At 53.3% G+C, this 17,222-nt stretch overlaps 1 protein-coding gene across 1 annotated transcript in view; it reads left to right on the forward strand.

Annotated features, from left to right (window-relative positions):
• The first annotated feature begins 5,878 nt into the window (after window positions 1-5,878).
• Window positions 5,879-17,222, forward strand: part of CASZ1 (castor zinc finger 1) — a 144,557-nt gene continuing 133,213 nt past the window's right edge. The window contains exon 1 of the mRNA XM_032301782.1: window positions 5,879-6,010. The gene's annotated coding sequence lies outside the window, so the exon portion shown is untranslated. The remainder of the gene's footprint in view (window positions 6,011-17,222) is intronic.

The following is a 17,222-nucleotide window of genomic DNA, read 5'->3' on the forward strand; positions in this document are numbered from 1 at the left end:
AAGTGACTTAATTAGAACTGGAAAGAAGAAGCTTGAACGGGAGCTCCGTGAGAGGCCAGGCAGGGAAAGCAAAAGCAGGTACAATGTGTGGATCCTGAGCTCGGAAAACAGATAGTATTTATGGCACAGAAATCCCTAAGGCTCTCTGTCGAGAGAGAGAGAGGTTTCTGGAAGGTGTGGGTGCAGAGAGGTGGGAGGCAGCCAGCGCTCATCTCTGCGGAGGCTGAAAGACTGAGACAGGCCCCACCCCTCCGCCCCCGACGGTTGAGCGGATGGCCAAGAAGCCTGGGCTCAGGTAGATGTACTACAAAAAGACTCTGCCCTCAGCTCCGGGAGTCTGCCCTTCTGCTCATCTCTGCCCGAGCTTGCAAGTCTGAACACGGCTGCTCAAACCCTGAAGCAGCCCCTGCTTGTGGCCAGCATGGTTCTAACAAGGTTCATTACCAGAATCACAGACTCTTTCACCCATTAAATTAACAGGGGTTAAAATTAAAAAAAAAAAAAATTAAAAAAATAAAAGGAGAGAGCGAATACCAAAGGTTGGAGAGCTTCCCGGGAGAACACGGCCAGTGGGAGAGCAAATCCACATGGCCTTTCCCCAGAAGGGGCAACTGGCAACAGGAATGAGAAGCTTGGAGATGTATGCACTTTTTGACTCAACATTTCCATTTTAAGGATGGCGCACGATTCTTTCTGGACAAGGATATTCAGTAGAGTTCTTCAGAATATTGGAAAGTATTAGAAAGGAGTCTGATGTCCAAAATTTCTCAGAGTGAGGGACTAGTTCTGCAAATTAGGACACCTTCTACAATCCAGCCAGCAAGAATCGTGGCATGGAAGAGCAGCCGGTGGTTGCAGAAATGTCCACGCTCCGTGCACGTGGCAGGCTGACACACAGCCACCGCCGCGGACAGGTGTGTTTGGCGCCATTCTGATTTTATAAAACAAAACGCAGCGAAAAATCGCAAGCGAACGAAGCAAAAAACCTAGACTGGCAGGAAGTACACCAAAACATCCACAGTGATTATTCATGGATGGTGGGATTACAGATGATGTAAATTTTCTTCTTCCTGTTTATCTGTGTTTTGTGACTTTCCTACGCTAAACACGTATTATAAATATATAGTCAGAAACAAATAATCGTGTACTTTGCAAAAAGAATGAGGAAACTGGGGTGGGGGGTGGAGGGGAGTTGGAAGGATTTGTCAAGTTCATCGACTCGGATGGCATTCAGGAACCACGCTTGGCTTTTGGGAAAAAGACCCTCTCCCATTCTCCCTTCCCAGGACTCCCAAGAGAGGCATTTGTAAATAAAAGAAATGCACTCAGCTTTTTTTTTTTTTTTTTCATTTTTAATTACAACTTGCCCAGTAATCACCATAATCACTTATCTCGGACATTTGTTGAATTATTCAGTCACTAAGCATCTATTGAGCGCCTACTGTGAGGCTAGTACCAGGCTAGGCCCAGGGACTCCAGAAAAGAGACCTCGCCAAGGAGAGTCTCGAGACCAGGAGCAGCTTACGGGAAAGGGAGACAGAGCACATAGTCTGTAATTTTTTAAATGAAAAATCATCATTCTTCGTCAACACTTATTGAGTGCTTACTGTATACAGAACCTAGCACTGGGTCCTGAATCTCTTTGGCTCTTTTTTTCGTCTTTTACAACACTGAGATACAATTTACAGTTACAGGACAGATCTGTTCTCTTTCCTCTCTCCTCCTCTCCCAACGCACTCACCTTCAACTTTCATCTCTTTATGAGCTCAGAGTAAGGGTAAAAAAAAATGCTTGTTGCTCTGGGCTAAGTCACCTCCCAGCCCAAATGTGAAGAACATTGGTTCTGGGTTCACAGCCCAGTTCATCCTTGGGAAAGTTACTCTATGCCTTGCCCTCCTCATCTGTATAATGGGTATATTATATAGACAACCCCCCCTCCTCCCTACAGCTGTTGTGAGGGTCTAATAAGATGACCCAAGCGCTTAGCCTGGTGCCTGGTGCACGACAACCACTCGGCAAAGAGTAACAATTGGCGTCCGGCTGGGTGTTGCTTTCCGTCACTGCAGAGGGGTCAGAAACCAAATGACTGTGACCAGGAGGCTGAGCTGTGATTACTTCTTTCAAGTCTTTCCCAATTACACAGACTGAGACAGACCAATGTCTTTGTGCAACAATCATCAGGAGACTCCTGGGTGCCAGGAACTGTGCTTGTCTCTCTGGCTTCTGCCAAAAAGGCCCAGATCCTCTGCTCAGGAAGCTCACAGTCCAGTGAGGAAGTTGGTAAGGGCAAGAGGAGGGGGTCTTCCCTTCGAGACTCAGAAGAGGCTCTCAGTGGAGACAGGGGCTAGATAGATGACCTCCATAGGGTCCCTTGCTGACCCTACCCCCCTTCTGCCTATGGAGGCCATTCTGCTGGGGTCTGGTTTCACAGAACCTACTCTCTCCCCACTGTTGACCCCTGGCCTCAGGTCAGGGAGTGGGAAACTCGGCAAAGCCCCCGTGCCAACCTGGCAACTTCTGGCAATTCCTGGGTTGTGACAGCTCCTCCTCCTTCCCCTAAACTTTGTCCTAGGAACTTGGTCATTCTTTTCCTGCAGCATGGGCTCCTCGAGGACAGGGACCGTGTAGACTCCTCTTGATCTGGTGCCTGACTCAAAGAAAGTGAAGGTCTTTTATGCACCAGGCACAGTTTGAGGTGCTGAGGACATAAAGGGACACAGAAAAAAGTCCCTGCCTCCCAGGAGCTCCCATTCTAGCGGGGGCAACTGGACAGGAAATATGAGAACAAAATGAATAAGCAAAATTATTGTAAACACTCCAACAGGATAAGGCGAGAGAGAAAGCTAGAGAACTACTTCAGGGAGAAAGCCTCCCTGAGGAGGTGACATGTGAGCAGAGACCTAAGTGATGTCAAGGAAGCAGGCGCAGAACGGGCCTTCCAGGCAGAGGGAACAAGTGCAAAGGCCCTGGGGTAGGGATAAGCTTAGTTTTCCAGGACAGCAAGAAGCTAGTGTGTCAGGACAATGTGACTGAGGGGAGGTCCAGGGACAGGCAGTGTTAGATCTTGTTGACCATGGGGAAAAGTTTGTATTTTATTTTATGGAAAGCTCAGGACATGCTAAGATGAAGCAGATGAGGAAAATAGCATGTGATTTTAGTCTCTGCAAGGCTAGTTGGGGGGGTGGGGGGGAAACAAGACAGCAAGAGGCTTGAGAGACTAGGGCCACGTTTTAGGTATGATGTTCTCTCTTAGTCCCTTGCTTTGTTTAAAACAAAAATTTTTTTGAGTTGGGGGGTGGTCTGGAGAGGAAGAGTTAGAGTCCCTGTTCACCTCACCCCAAAGTCCTCCTCCCCCCTCCCACTCTTGTCACTGTTTCCAGCTTCCCCCTCCCAGATGAGGTTCCTTCAGAGGAGGTAGACGCCCCCCCACCCCCCAGAGGACGGGAGAATTGTGAAGTAGCTGAGAAAAAAATGGATGGAAGAATAAATGTCTTAAAACTTTGGTGCTTGAGACACAGCTGTTGGGAGGGGGGTGAGGCTTCTAGCGAGAAAGCAGGAAGGCGAAAACCAGCCATCAGACCTTTGTGTCTTCCCTGGGAAGGACCTGCTCTTCACCGGCAGGGCAGGCGGCAAAAGACACCTCCAGCCGTTCTGGAGGAAGGAAAGGACAGAGGAGAAGAAGGAAAGGAGAGGGGACAGGAAGAAACAAGAAGTAGAGGGAGCACCGGATGTCCCAAGGAGCAATGACAATTACTGGCATTTATCGATCACTCGCTTGGCTCAAGCACTTTTCCTGCATTAACTCATTTTAGCCTCCCAACAAGCCCAGGCAGCAGGACTATTATTGTCCCCATTTTACGGTTGAGGCAACTGAGGCACAGAGGGGTCATATGCCTTACTCAAGGTCACCCCTCTGGTGAGTAGCTAGGGTCTGACCCCGAAGTACAAGCTGTGAGCCACTTCTCCATATAGCCCCAGGATTGGAATTAGCCTCAGATCCAAAGCTAGAAATTCTCCCTCACCACTACTCAGGTCATTACCCTCACTGTGCCTCAGTTTTTCCTTCTGCAGAATGGAGGGATCGGGCTTGAGATCCTTGGGGCTGGGTATACCGCTGAGTCACCAGACACAAGGGTCTTATGTGTGGTAGGCCAGGACAGCAACTCCTGAAACAGGGGACTGATCTGATGGCATGGGGTGGTGGTAGAGAGTAATGGGTCAGTGGTCCATGGGAAGTGTTAATTATTGATGTGTTGCTGCGTCCTGTTAATTACAGGGTTAAAGAGGGGAGAAAATTCTCTGAACCTGAGAGGTGTGTCTCACCCTCAAATCTGCCTTCCTGTGTGGACAAATCCCAAACATGGGATTCTCAGACCCGTTCCAGGTGGGAAGGAGACAAGCTGTACTTTTGAGGGTTTTTTTGGTGTGTTTTTTTTCTCAGCTAGTCCAAAACAAGTAGAGATCACTTGGCAACTATGGGATAAGGGCATGGTTGGGCCTCCTCTCCCAAATCTGGAGGTTTTATTAGAGAACAGGGCAAATCCTGGCCACTTCAAGGCCAGAGGGCTATGGAGTCCCCAGTCTCTATGCATTTACCAATAAACTTCCAGTTTAAGGCAGGGCATGGAATGCATCCCAGCGGATGTCTCTGTCTCGGGCAATTACCATCCAGGGCTTCTGGAAACTTCGGTCCTGAGAAGCTTTGCCGAAACCTTGCAGATTAGGTCCCAAAGTCTACCAGCCAGCACCACCATTTACTAGCCTGTGGCATTTCCTCTTAGTTTAATGCACTCTCCAAACTGAGGGTCACACTTTGAATTTGTTTTCATTTATTCAACAAATCGTTTAGTTATTTCGTTTACTATGGTGGTCAGTTTTTCACTTCTCTCCCCACCGGAGTGTTGCCCCATTTCTTTCGCTTCTTATGTTATTTCCATCATGTCCTTGTTCAGAAAGAAAACCAGGTACAGCGACTAGCTCAGTCCTGGGACAGGGGTGGCCTGGTGGAGAAAGGCAGGACCAGAGCCATGGCGCCAAGACTGCAGCTGATCTCCAAGCTCAGCCTGGTGTGGCCACCTCAGACCAGCTGGGAGGTAGGTATGGGGACAAAGGGAGAAAAGGCAGGGGCTTCTGCAGTGGGGTTGGAAGGCCCCCCCTCCCCACAGAGGCCGTCTTCCTTCACCTGGGAGGGGTAAATTAGCTTTCCTAAAAACACGTTATCCAATTGCCTGGCTTTATTCTCTTCACGGATCCTTTCACTTTCTGAAATAATATTATTCATTTGTTTTAATGCTCATTACCTTCTCGCCTTCACACCCCCTCCACCCCCAACCAGGTTCATTCTTCTCGGCCTATCTTGCTCACTTAAGGATTTATTTCTTGCACAATGGACTGAATGAAAAACTCCCTTGCAAAGAGTAAGTGCAAAGCAGATACCAAACAGTGAGAACATCACGTTCCTTTGGGTTCGACAATTCTAACATTCTAACTTGCAGAAAAGAGCTAGGTCTTCAGTGGGAAAGCGGGAAGCCGACTGGCTCTACGGGATCAGAACAGGTGAAAAGTAACCCACTCTGCCCCTTCTCTCTTGTCCCCCAGCCTCAGCTCCTCTCAACTTGGGGGGGTGGGTGGGTGGGTGCGGAGAGCTTCTCCAGCCGCAAAAGGGAGCCCTGCGCTCAGATCCTCCTCCGCAGGCCGCGTCTCGCTGCGCGCACGAGCAGCGCTCAGCCCGGGCGGTGGGTGGGAAGAAACCGGGAGGGGAAGGTCTGGGGGTGTGAGGGTGGAGCGGAGCCCGGCCCAGCGATCCGGCCCGGGTTTTGCATGCCACCCACTCGCCCGCTCGGCCGCGGAGAATTCCATAATCACAGCGGGCGAGAGCGGAGACTGGGAGCGAAAAATCCGGGATCCGGCAACTTTGGGCAGCGCATGCGCGCCCGCGGCGCTCCATCCCAAACACACACACATTTTTCCCCCGGACTTGGAAAGTCACCCAAAGCCGCCCCAAGTGCAGGTAAGAGACTCGGCGCTCTCTCCGCCGCGCCCCCCCCACGCCCCTCAGCTCCCGGGGCCTCCCGAGGTGCTTCCCCGCCTCGCCCCCTGTCCCGGTGCAGCCCCCCAGCCCCGGGGCTGCCGCTTGCAGCCGGGAGCGGGCGAGCGAGCGAGCGAGAGAGCCAGCCAGCCAGCCTGCCTGCGCGCGGCGGCTGCCACCCAACTCCGGCAGTGCGGGAGGCAGGGGGCACGGAGGGCTGGCATCCGGGCGCGGGGCGGCGCGTCGCCCGCCGCGGCCAGGGGAATGCCCAGCGCGCGGCTCGGGTAGAGGGGAGGGCTGCTGCTCCTGGGGGTCACTTACTCCAGCTGAGGGGGCGGCGGGGTAGGGGAGAAGAGGGGGAGGTGCCAGGCGCGAGTGCAGGACTTTGCGAATAGGGTGGGGGCGCCCCCCGCGCTGCAGGCTGGGGGGGGCAGGTGCTCGCCAATACCGGGTAATCACTCCTTCCCCCTACGCCCCCCCACCCCCACCCCCGGCTGCAGGGGTTCGAGCGCCCGTCAGGGCAGAGAAGGAGGCAGGCGTGAGGGGTGCCTGGGGTGACTTTGCAAGACTTTGCCCAGGGGAAGGGGTGGGTGGGGAACCCCTCCAGCCGACTCTTGTGCCCCCATACCAGGGTGTAGGTGCCACCGGCAGAGGTAGGCAGTGTTCACTTAGGCGCGGGGTGCCAAGGGGTGCCTCCGGGTGGGAAAACGAAGGCGAAGGGTTGCTTGGCTGGGGGGAGCGGCGCCCCCTTTTTCATTCGTGCCTGGGAAGTTTGTCTCAAGTGCGCTGCTCCGGGCGCGGCAAGTGGCGCTCCTCACTCCCCCCACCCCCACCCCAGGCTTCCCGGGGCGCAGGGCTGGCAGTGCTGGGCACAGGGAGCCGGGGCACCGGCTCACGGCCATGCGGCTGTCCGCCAGAGCCCGCCTGGGTCCGGGGAAAAGTTCGGGGGAGTTGCCGCGGTTGTTGTGTGCGCTGGGAGAGAAGTTGCGCCCGGGGATGTGGGACTTTGGGCTGGCGGGCCGGCAGGCGGGTAGAGCGGTGCGCTCCCAGGGGCCTCAGCCGAGGTGGGAGAGGGTCTGGCGGACTGTGCCCCAGGGTGGGCTGAGGGTGACCCCGGGCTTAGCAGTTGCGGAGAGGAATCCGTGAATCCAGGGACGCGCGGCTGAAATAGGCACGAGGGGGAGGACAGAGAGAAGAGCAGCTCGTGGGGCAGCAGGGGGGCACCGAAGGGAAGAGGGCTGGACGGACCACTCGGTCACTTGGGGTCGACCTTCAGGGCAGAGGAGCGCGTGGTGGCTGGCGGAGGAGCGTCGCGAAGCGGGGCTCCAGGGGGCGCGCCGGAATGGGGGACCGGGTCGGACCGACAGTCAGGGAGCTCCCGGGGCAGGGGGCCGAGTCGTGCGCCCGGGGTGAGCCGGCCGGGCGGAGCGGCGGCCGGTTTATTTTTACTCGGTGGCATTTGCAGAATGTGCAGCTGATGGCCGTCGGCCGCCAGGAAGTTTTGCTTTCTGTTCTTTCTCTCTTCCCGAAGCCAGCGCGGCCGGGAGCGGGCGGACTGGGGAGCCGGGCCTGGGAGGGGAGGGGGCGGCTGCCGGGGTGGCAAGGTGCGGGCAGGGGCGCGCTGGGGCGGCGGGCGGGGGCTGACCGGCGAGGGCGGCGAGCTGGCGCTGGGTCGCTGCGGCGGAGCATTTGGGCGAACGTCTGTCCCCAGCGCTGGGAGCTTCTCGGCGAGGGGAACAGGTGTATGCGCCGTCAATCACGGCGGGAGGGACACTTCGGGGGCGTAGATTAAGATAATAATAATAGATTTTTCTCTAGGGGGTGGGTGCAGATTCTTCTTCCAAGTCGTCCCCGACCCAGGTCCGAAGTTGGGGGAGGAGAAGAGTGCCGAGGGAGGCAGGGGGCCGCTTCTCCCTCTACACAAGTTCTTCCGGACCCAGCCTCAGCTTGGGAAGCGGGCCCTGGGTGCGGCGAGGACCTCCTTCCAGTCCCGCTGGGGAGGGTGCGGGTGCGTGTGCGGGTGCGTATCATTTGTCCACCAGGGAAGCAGCGAGAACACCCCTCCAACAAGCCCGGAGCTCCCCCAAACCCAGCTGGATCAAGGGGCGACGGGGGGGGGGAATTATGCGTCGCTGTCTCAGCGGAGTCTGGGGGCACGACCCCCCAGAGCCTGTGGTCGTCCCGCCAACACCCGGTACACTCAAAGAGATGGGGGCGGCGAGGGGGGAAAAGGCCAAGGGTAGTCGTGAAGCAAAGTTGGTAAATTTAGGACGTCTCGGAGCTGGTACAGGCGCTCGATAAGAGCGCGCGAGGGGGGACGGGGAAACAGATCGCCCGGTAAACTGGCGCGCCCCCCCCGCCCACCCCACGGCGCGCGCGCGTACACACACACACACACACACACACGCACACGCACAACACACGCGCGCGTGCGCGCGCGCGCACACACACGCACACACACCCCACACACATCGCCGTCCTAAAGGGAGCTGTCCGGGCTGAGCAGGAGCAGCTGCGCCGGGCGTGGTGAGGGGGGTAGTTGGTCCCCGGGGGCTGCGCCCGGGCTGCGCTCCACGTGCCCAGAGGGGGCGCTGGGCTGTTCCGCGCCCGAGCGCAAAGCTCCGGGTTTGCGCCTTGGTGGCGGCCAGGAGGTGCGTCCCGGGCGGGCGTCGCGTCCCGCGCGATCTCCCGCGACTCGCGCTACCTCCCCCGACGCCAGCCGCTTTCCCACTTGCCAAACTTCGACTGTACGGTGTGCCCCTCACTCGAGCTCTCAGACCCTCTGCAGGGCAGGATGGGGAACTTTTCCCTCCCCGTGCGGCGGCCACCGCCTCTCCGGGGATCCCGCGAGCTGGAGAGATAGCCCCCCCCACCCCCATCTTGTTAGCCACCTTAGAGGCGGTTAACGAGAGTTTATGGGGAATATTGTTGAACTTCAGTAATCAGGTTTCCAGCGATCTTATGCCTCCTGTTTAATTTATTAGACTAGTTATTTATTCTGTTGATGATAATCTGTTGCTGGTTTCTATGGAGATGTTAAACTGATCTCTTTCAGAAATCAAACTCCATATGCACTAAAACGTTTAAAGGGGCAGTGCCTCTCTCTCTCTCTGTCTTTTTGATTTTTGTTTTTTTAGACTTTGCACCTTGCAGAGACTTCACGTCTTTCCCTGAGTCTCCGTGCATTTTATTTCCTTCTTACGAAGGAGAGGAGCCGGGAGACTCGCGCTTTGTGGCAAGTACAGCTTATTATGGCTAGAAGAGAGCGAAGGCTTTGATCCCGAAGTTGCATCATCATTTAAAACAGATCATTTCACCCCCATCTTCCCCATCGTATAAGAGCAAAATTCTTTCAAGATCAAAGAGTCCAATCTAAAACAAAAAAAAAACACAACTATTGTTTAAAAAAAAAAAATAGGAAGTCAGTCGAATGTGAACCTCTCCTTTGTATCTGCTCCCCTTGTGTTGAAAGAATTTTTTAAACAAGAAAAACAAAACTTGTAGCTCAGCTAATTTTTCATACTTATTAATAGTTTATCTGCTCCCCCCCCTTTTTTTTAATTTAAAAGGAAGTTCAAAGTTAGATTTCTCTGCCTGTGGGGGTTGAGGTATATTTGCTTCTCTTTTAGATCCTGACCATCTGTTTTTGGAAAATTAGCCTCTGGGAAGAGGGGGAAAGTTTCTACTCAAACTTAATGGAGTACTTTAAAAATTTTTAAAAATATCCAAATATTTGACAGTCCTGATTTCCCCACTTTTGGGGTGGGAGGAAGATCAGTAACCTCTGTCCCGTGTATAAAAGCATATCAACTTTTTCTCCTTTTCTTCTCCTGTGTTCTTCTCAGGTATTTTTTTGGTAGACTCCTGACTTTGAAAGGGTGGGTGCAGTGAATTAAGAAAGTAAGGCAGAAAAAAAAATTATCTTGGTCTGTGACACTCTGAAAAATTGCAAACCTACTCTGAACTCAGTATTTATCACGCTGACAGATATGATACAAAGCGATTGCATTTCCTAATGATCCTCTGGGACTAAGTTGTAGGTAAAACCATTTAATGCATTTTTAATTTTAAAGTAAGGCCCGGGTTCCATTTTCTTGGAGGTGGGGGGAGTGGATGTCCCTCTCTGGAGCTGATGCTTTCTGAGTATACTGTTTTGCTTTTTCAAGAACAGTCCCCCCACCTCCACCCCTTCGCATTTCCATTTAGTTTGGGGAGGGGTGAGGCACACACAGGGCATTTGGCTTTCATAAATAAATTTATATCTGGCCAGAAGGTCCAAAGCTGAATAAGAGCACACTTAAAAAAAAAAAAAAAAGAAAGAAAGAAGCAAAAACAAACCTCAGACTCCACCCCTGCTATAGGAAATAAAACAGAGTCAATACTTGACACCCCCCCCCCCATGCCATCCTGGTTCTCTTTTACATTATTTTATTTTAGAAGGGGGTGGCGTGGTTGTTGCTTCTCAGCTCAGAGGAGAGAGGAGCAGTTCCTGCTCTTTCCCCCTTTGCTATATTTTAAAAATTTGTTTGATTTGGATTGCAAACAGAACAGGCTTACGGGAGAAAAGAGCACTGTGGCTTTAAACTCAGGAGTTTGCATATTCTCCTTGTATCTTTCCCCTTTGCTAATTATTGTGTTGTTTTCAGAGCAAATATGTCATATCCATGGCGACCGGGCAGGTTTATTGTCTTTCTGAAGCAATAGCTCACATAAGTAATTAATGACTTTCTTTTTTTTCCTCTGGCTTAGGTTAAACAGATCATTCAAGGAAAGTCATATCTCTCTCTTCTCTCTCTCTCTCTCTCTCTCTCTTTTTTTTAGCCCAGTGACATAAGAACATGAGTTAGAACAAGAAAATACTTTAACCAAGAAGTCAACCGCTTATTTTCCCCCATTTCTTTTAAAAGCTGAAGTGTCAGCTTTCAGACATATGAGGCTGTCATTCTGGCAGAGCCGCGAGCCGTGTAGAGTCCACGCCTGGGCTGGAAATCCATTTGAAGGTTGTACAGCAGGGGAAGTGTTGGCATGGTGGGGAGTAACCTGCAGGAATTTGCTTTTGAGGTGGGGGGGGGAGCCCTCCAAAATGAGTATTTCTCCTGTATTTAGCAGAATTTAATTAAATTGTTTACAGGAAAGAATTAATGAGTTGGTATTAATGTGTGCCCCCCCCTTTCTTTTTCCCAGTCTAGTTAATTGGAAAGACAAAGTTTTCCTTTTTTGATTCACCTTGAGCTTCAGCTTTCTCCAGCCTTTGTCTCAAGTGTTTTTTCCTGGAAAAGTACTTTTTGGAATCCCCTCTGGTTCATATTTCCAGAATTATAGTGGAGGGGTTTTTTGTTTTTTCCCCTTAGACCCATAATTCGAAACTCCTTTCTCCTCAGGAATCCACGATGATGATTGACTGTGACTTGGATTTTTTTCACTTTTTGGGGAGGGGGTGGCTTTTTGAGGATGTAACATATAGACGGCCTATCTCCTGTTATCAAGAGACAGTGTTATGGAAGGCAGAAGAAACGTTTTCCTTTAAAAAAAAAAAATCACCATGTATGTTCCACCCTTTTCAAATAGGCTTTTTTGCTAATAAGAAGTCTTATGATGTCACTCCTTAACTTTAGAAATACACTAGATGTCCAACTGATAGTCTCCAGCAGCTCTCTTTCCTCCCCAGCACAGACGTGCATTAATTAAGCATACTTGTACTGTGTCCCCCTACCCCCTTTTGAAATTCCACGTATCGCTAAGGTTTTGTGTGTGTCCTTAAGAAAGGGGAACGAGATACAGAGAAAAGCATTTCCATGATATTTATACTCGGACACAATTAAAAAGGATATCCCCCCCCCACCACCATTTGAAGTAAGTTAAAAAAGGCCGTGACTCAACTGAATGAATCTTGAGGCTTTTGGCATTAAAAATAAAAATATAAAGCAGAAGAGAGATTTCTTTGGTATCTGGTTTCTGAAGAGCAGAAGAGAAGGCCAGGCGAGTCTGGTGCTGAGACTCAAACGGAGCTGTAATTGAGCCTGTAACCTCTTGATGTCTATATCAGAAAAGCAGACAAGAGCAGAGGGAACCGAAGAGAGGCAAACAAGCCTTGTAAAGGAGGGAGCTCACCGGGAGATTCAGAGAGAGAGAGAGAGCGAGAGAGAGCGAGCGCGATCCGGGTGGGGGGAGAGATTTAATTTATAGACATTTTAAAAACTGTAATTTCATTAGGATCTGTTCTTCCCCTTCTCTGAAGGGCAGCCCGGCAGACCGATAAGGCCGGTCCCTCTGCTGGGATGCGTGGTGTGGCTCGGTGGGCGCGAACTTGGACATCATTTTCAGCCTCTCCGGTTCCTTTCCTCGTTGTCCCATATTCTAACGGCTTCCCTGTTTTGAAATTAGAAAGTCGCACAGGGCCAGAAGTTAGCCGTGGCTTCTGGGTGCCCGGGGACCGCTCCCCCACCCCCACCCCGTGGGTGCCATGCCGTTCCTTGTGCGGGTCTGTCTCCCGCCTGGCCTTTGGCATTCTGTGTGTCTTCTGTCTGGCGCTGGGCTGCCTGTGGTTCCGGCTGCAGGAAGCCACTGGCGGGGGTGGGGGGGCATCCCAGCTCTGTCCCCCAATCCCGCCGCAGTCAAGTTCACCAAGTTAAGTTGCTGTGGTGTTGAGGCCACCCTGTGGGCTGGGGTGGGGGGGTCGGGGGGGAAGCTGAAGCCTGTCATAAATTCTGCAGAAATTAATCAACCGTTTAAGAGCCGGACGTTAACGAGGTTGTGCAGGCAAGCCGGGCCCTTCTCCAGTTCCCCCTGCTCAAAGTCCAGCAGAGTGAGGGGTGGCCTGGAGGGTGAGGAGTGGAAGGGGGAGGGTTGCGTGTGTGTGTGTGTGTGTGTGTGTGTGTGTGTTTAATCTCAATAATTGAGAACAACTAGGGAGAGGGAAGAAGAGAAAGGGATTTATGGAATATCAATCCTCAAGTGCCCTTGGTCCATATTGTCGGAATTTTTTTTCCTTTTGGTCTGGATTTGTCCTGTGTGTCTTTGGTGGAAAAGACACGTAGAGAAAGAGAGCAAAGGGGGGGGGGGAGGGAGGGATAGAGAAGAGAGAGGGAGAGAGAGAGAGAGAGAGAGAGAGACGTGTGGCTCCTTTGGAACTCATTATCATTCTTAATAAGCCTTAAGGAATAAAGAAGAGCGTGCAGTGTAAATGCTGGGTAATCCTAACACTTCTCAAGGTGAGAGGAGTCTTGAGGACACAGAAAAGAGAGAGCGGGGGGGGGGCAAGCAGTCCTGGGGGAGTGGTGGGCCCAGCGTTTGGGAGTTTCTGTGGGAGGCCTGGAGGCTGGGGTGGGGGGAACCCAGAGGAGCCCCGCCAGCCGGTTGTCTGAGAGGACACTGGGGATCTCCAGGAGAGGGTGACTCGCTGAGGCGAGGAGCAGGGCTGAGGGTATCATCGGCACTGGGTCTGCCCCGCCTTGGGTTGGGGTGGGGAGCAGGGGCACAGGGCCGTTCCTCTTTCCCGGGCCCTGTCTCCCCCGCAGGCTCAGCCCCTGGAGCCCGGGCCTCAGGTCCCTGGAAGAGGAGGCAGGGTGGCTTGTCCTGCTCCCTTGGGCTCCCCTGCATTGTCCGCCCTGCTAAGCGGGAGGGACAGAGCCGCGGCCAGAGCTCAGCTCTGGACACTAGGTGGCTTAGAGGATCTTCGAGGTTTTCCAAGACAGCCGCTGGCTTCCTCTCTCCTCCCCGCTGGTGGGCTCTGCCGTGCCTGTCCTCTGTCGGGCCCGCGGCCGTCCTGGCACACTGGCAGGAGGGTGAGTGGGTCTTGGCACAGGGGCTTGGCACAGCTCCCGGGGCCAGCGCTCCTGATGACCGGCTTCCCAGCCAGGCGAGGAGGAAGCCCCCGGGGGCCAGAGAGGCAGCTGGTCAGGGCCACTGGAGAGGGACAGTGGGGGCACTGCTGAGCCCACCGTGCTAGTGGTCTGGGGGGGTGTCTCTGCTTCTTCCTCTTTTGAGTTCATGGGCCCCCTCTGAGAATCCTCTTCATAAAACAAGATCTCCTAAGCATAAATACTGCTTATTGTTTGAGGGGTTTCACAGGTCTTATAAACCCAGCTAAGGACCCTCTAGGGTCCCTGGCTCTGGTGGGCTTCTTTCCAATTCTCCAGGACTGTTTTTGGGGGGTGTGGTAAGGAAGTGAGGAGCCCATTCACACCCCTGCCTACCTCCGTACTGGGGGAGTAGAGTCACGTCAACTGTGATCCAGGGTCCCCCGCAAGTGGACTGGGGCCAGCACTCAGAGTCCCACCTGAAGAACCCACACCTGCTCAGGTAGATTCCCCTCTCCGGGACAAAGGCAGCCTCCCCCCTCATCTGGCAGGCATACTATAGAATTTCTAGGGTTATCTGAGGAAGGGTCTTAGCCAAGGTCATGTCCAAACCTTGGATGATTTTCTCTGGGGACAGAGCAGGCAAGAGATACAATTCAGGTTTGACTTACAGTAGGCAGGTTGTGTGTGTGTGTGCGCGCGCGCGCTCGCGCGTGTGTGTGTGAGAGTGTGTGTTTTAACTCTGTGTTTCGTTTGGAAAGCAACTTCTGGGGAGCATGCAAAAGGGGGTGCGTGGGAGTTGGAGATGAAGGCTGGTGACTGAGCTGGTGTGAAACCCGGAGGGAGAGCAGGACGGGTTAATGGCGGGTGGATTCTGCTTTTCTGTTGTTTAAAAGCAGTAATGACCAAATTGCATGCCCTGCGTGTGCTCGCTGACGAGATTTACCGAAAGGAAGGCGCACGGCTTCTCTGCTGGTCTCGGGGTGGGTAAGCGCGTGTGTGCGTGTGCATGTGTGAGCGTGCGTATGTGTGTGTGTCTGTGTGTGTGTGATGGGAAGGCGGGGTGGGGGAATCAGCTCTGCCAGGCTGGCACCCTTCCCCGGCACTAATTGCTGGCAGAGTACCCACAGGGGCAGCTCCAGCGTCTCCAGCTCCGCCTGCCCCCCTCAGCCCTGGGGAGCTCAGCTGTGCAGCTCACTCGCTATGTGAGGGCCATTTCCGGGCCCACTAGTCCCAGAGGCTCCTTTGGGAATTTCAGGGAAATCTGATCCCTCGGGGGACCATGGGCCGAGCCCAGCATTCCTGGTCTGGCATGAGGGGACGGGGTGGGACCTGGGTGGTCCGGAGCCCCACTGAGGCCTAGTTGTAGGGGTCAGGGGACCGCATTCCCAGTCTGGCTCTGCAGTAAATCACTGTGTGGTCTTGGGCGAGTCATTTGACCTCTCTGGGCCTCGGTTTCCTCTCTTATCAAATGGCCTCCGACCCGATTTCCCTGACAGGGTCGCTCTGCCGGTCAGCTGGCCTCGTAGCTGTGAACATTCGCTGAAACCGTGAAACGTGATGGAGAATTGATTACGGTCCCGTCAAGTGCAGGGTGCCCCCAGCGTCAGATGAGTCCGTTTTATGTAGTAGGGTATCAGGGATTCCAGAAAGCCAGGGGCCTGGACATGGTGTGTGCGGTGCTGGGGCTGCATGTTTGTATCAGGTTGTGTTTTTTGGTTCTCATCCTTGGGAGCTTGGGGCTGAGTTGGGGGGCAGGGTGGGTAGTTGCTTTTCAGGCAGGATGAGGGAATCCCTTGAAGAGCTGTGTATCTTTATAGATCATGCATTCTGAACCTAATTACCTGGGGATCAAAGTCATGTCCTTACATCAGTTATTTAACTAGCCTGTGCCTCAGTGTTCTCATCTGTAAAATGGGGATAACACTGCCAGCCTTGTGGGGTTGATGTGAGGATCTGATGAGCTGAGACTTGCGAAGTATTCAGAACTGGCCTGGCCCCTGTGTGTGATTCAGACTCGCATGGGAGGGAGTGTGGACACACCTGCTGCCCACCAGGGCGTGCTGTGGGCGAGAGAGAAGGGAGAACCCACTCTCTATATCTGGGGGCTGGGACTCCTGAAGGTGTGGGGTGCGATGATGTTTGTTAGAAATTCTGAGTTTGCATTTTATCTTTTGGGGCTACCCTGAGGCCTCCTGGTGGTTTTGGCGATGAGTCAGAAGGTGTCGAGAAGCGAGATTGTGCCCACCTTTGGCTTCCCACAGGAAGAGAGGGGTCATTAGTTTCTTGTCCTCCATGTGGCCAGAAAAGATGTTTCTGGAGCTGGGGAGGCAGGGAGGCTCATCACAGGAGCTTTTGGGGACAGGAGGCAAGGGGGCTGGTGGAGGAAGCCCCTGGGAATGTCTGTAAGGTGCTGGGGGCCCGCGAGTTTCATGCAAAGAGCTGGCGGGCCCTGGATGCCAGTGCATGTGGGCTGCTGTGGCAGAGATGACATGGAAGACGACATGGACAGCAGAGGGGTAGAGAGCCTTCTTTTGGAGTCAGGCTGGACCCAATGCGAACCATGTTTCTCTTGCTTAGGCAGATTAATTTCTCTAATCCTTTGTTCCTGCATCTGTAAAATGGGGTTGGAAAAGAGAAAAGGATGTAGTCATAGCCCCCATTCACTGAGGTTTGACTTGGAGAAATAATTCCATTATTTCTGGAATTCACTTAGCCCGGGGAGCAGCACACAGTGGGGACTGCAGGGTCAAAATTCGAGGAGCAGCGGGCTTTGAGCCCGAGCTGATCCCTGGACTATCTCGCACTGAACGCTAAGCTCAGTGCTCAGACAGAGGGCAGAGCTGGAGGGAAACAGGCATGGTGGGGATGGAGCCCAGGCTTCCCCCCGCTGCCCTTGGGTGGTCCTGCCATGGGGAGCAGCCCGGGGCCTGAGGAGATGGGGAGGGAGGGGCCGGGAGAAGAAGCAGAGGTGGCTTGGAGGTAGTGACCTAGGGAGCCAAGGACGCGGGGGCTGCGAAGCAGGGGGCACTGGAGGGGCGAGGGGCACTTACAGAAGATGAGGTGTGTGAATCGCCACCAGCCTCTCCCATTTCACTGCGCTATGCCAAAACACCCCGGTTCTAGTTTCACTATCTGCGATCTGGGAGCAGGTTAATTTCCATGACGAACTCCAGGCCACGTGCTCAGAGGATTTATCTAATTAAACTGATGCTTTTTTTTTTCTAAGAAAGAAAGGACAGAAGGGAGGGAATAAAGAAAGATAGGAAGAAAGGAAAGAAAGAAGGAAGAAGAAATGGACGGAGAGGGAGGGAAAGAAAAGAAGAAAGAGAAGAAAAGAAGAAAGAAAGACGGGAGCGAGCGAGGGAAGGGGAGAGAAGTCGGAGGCGGACCTG

This window comes from Mustela erminea, chromosome 10, assembly GCF_009829155.1.
Source record: "Mustela erminea isolate mMusErm1 chromosome 10, mMusErm1.Pri, whole genome shotgun sequence".
NCBI classification, from domain to species: domain Eukaryota; kingdom Metazoa; phylum Chordata; class Mammalia; order Carnivora; family Mustelidae; genus Mustela; species Mustela erminea.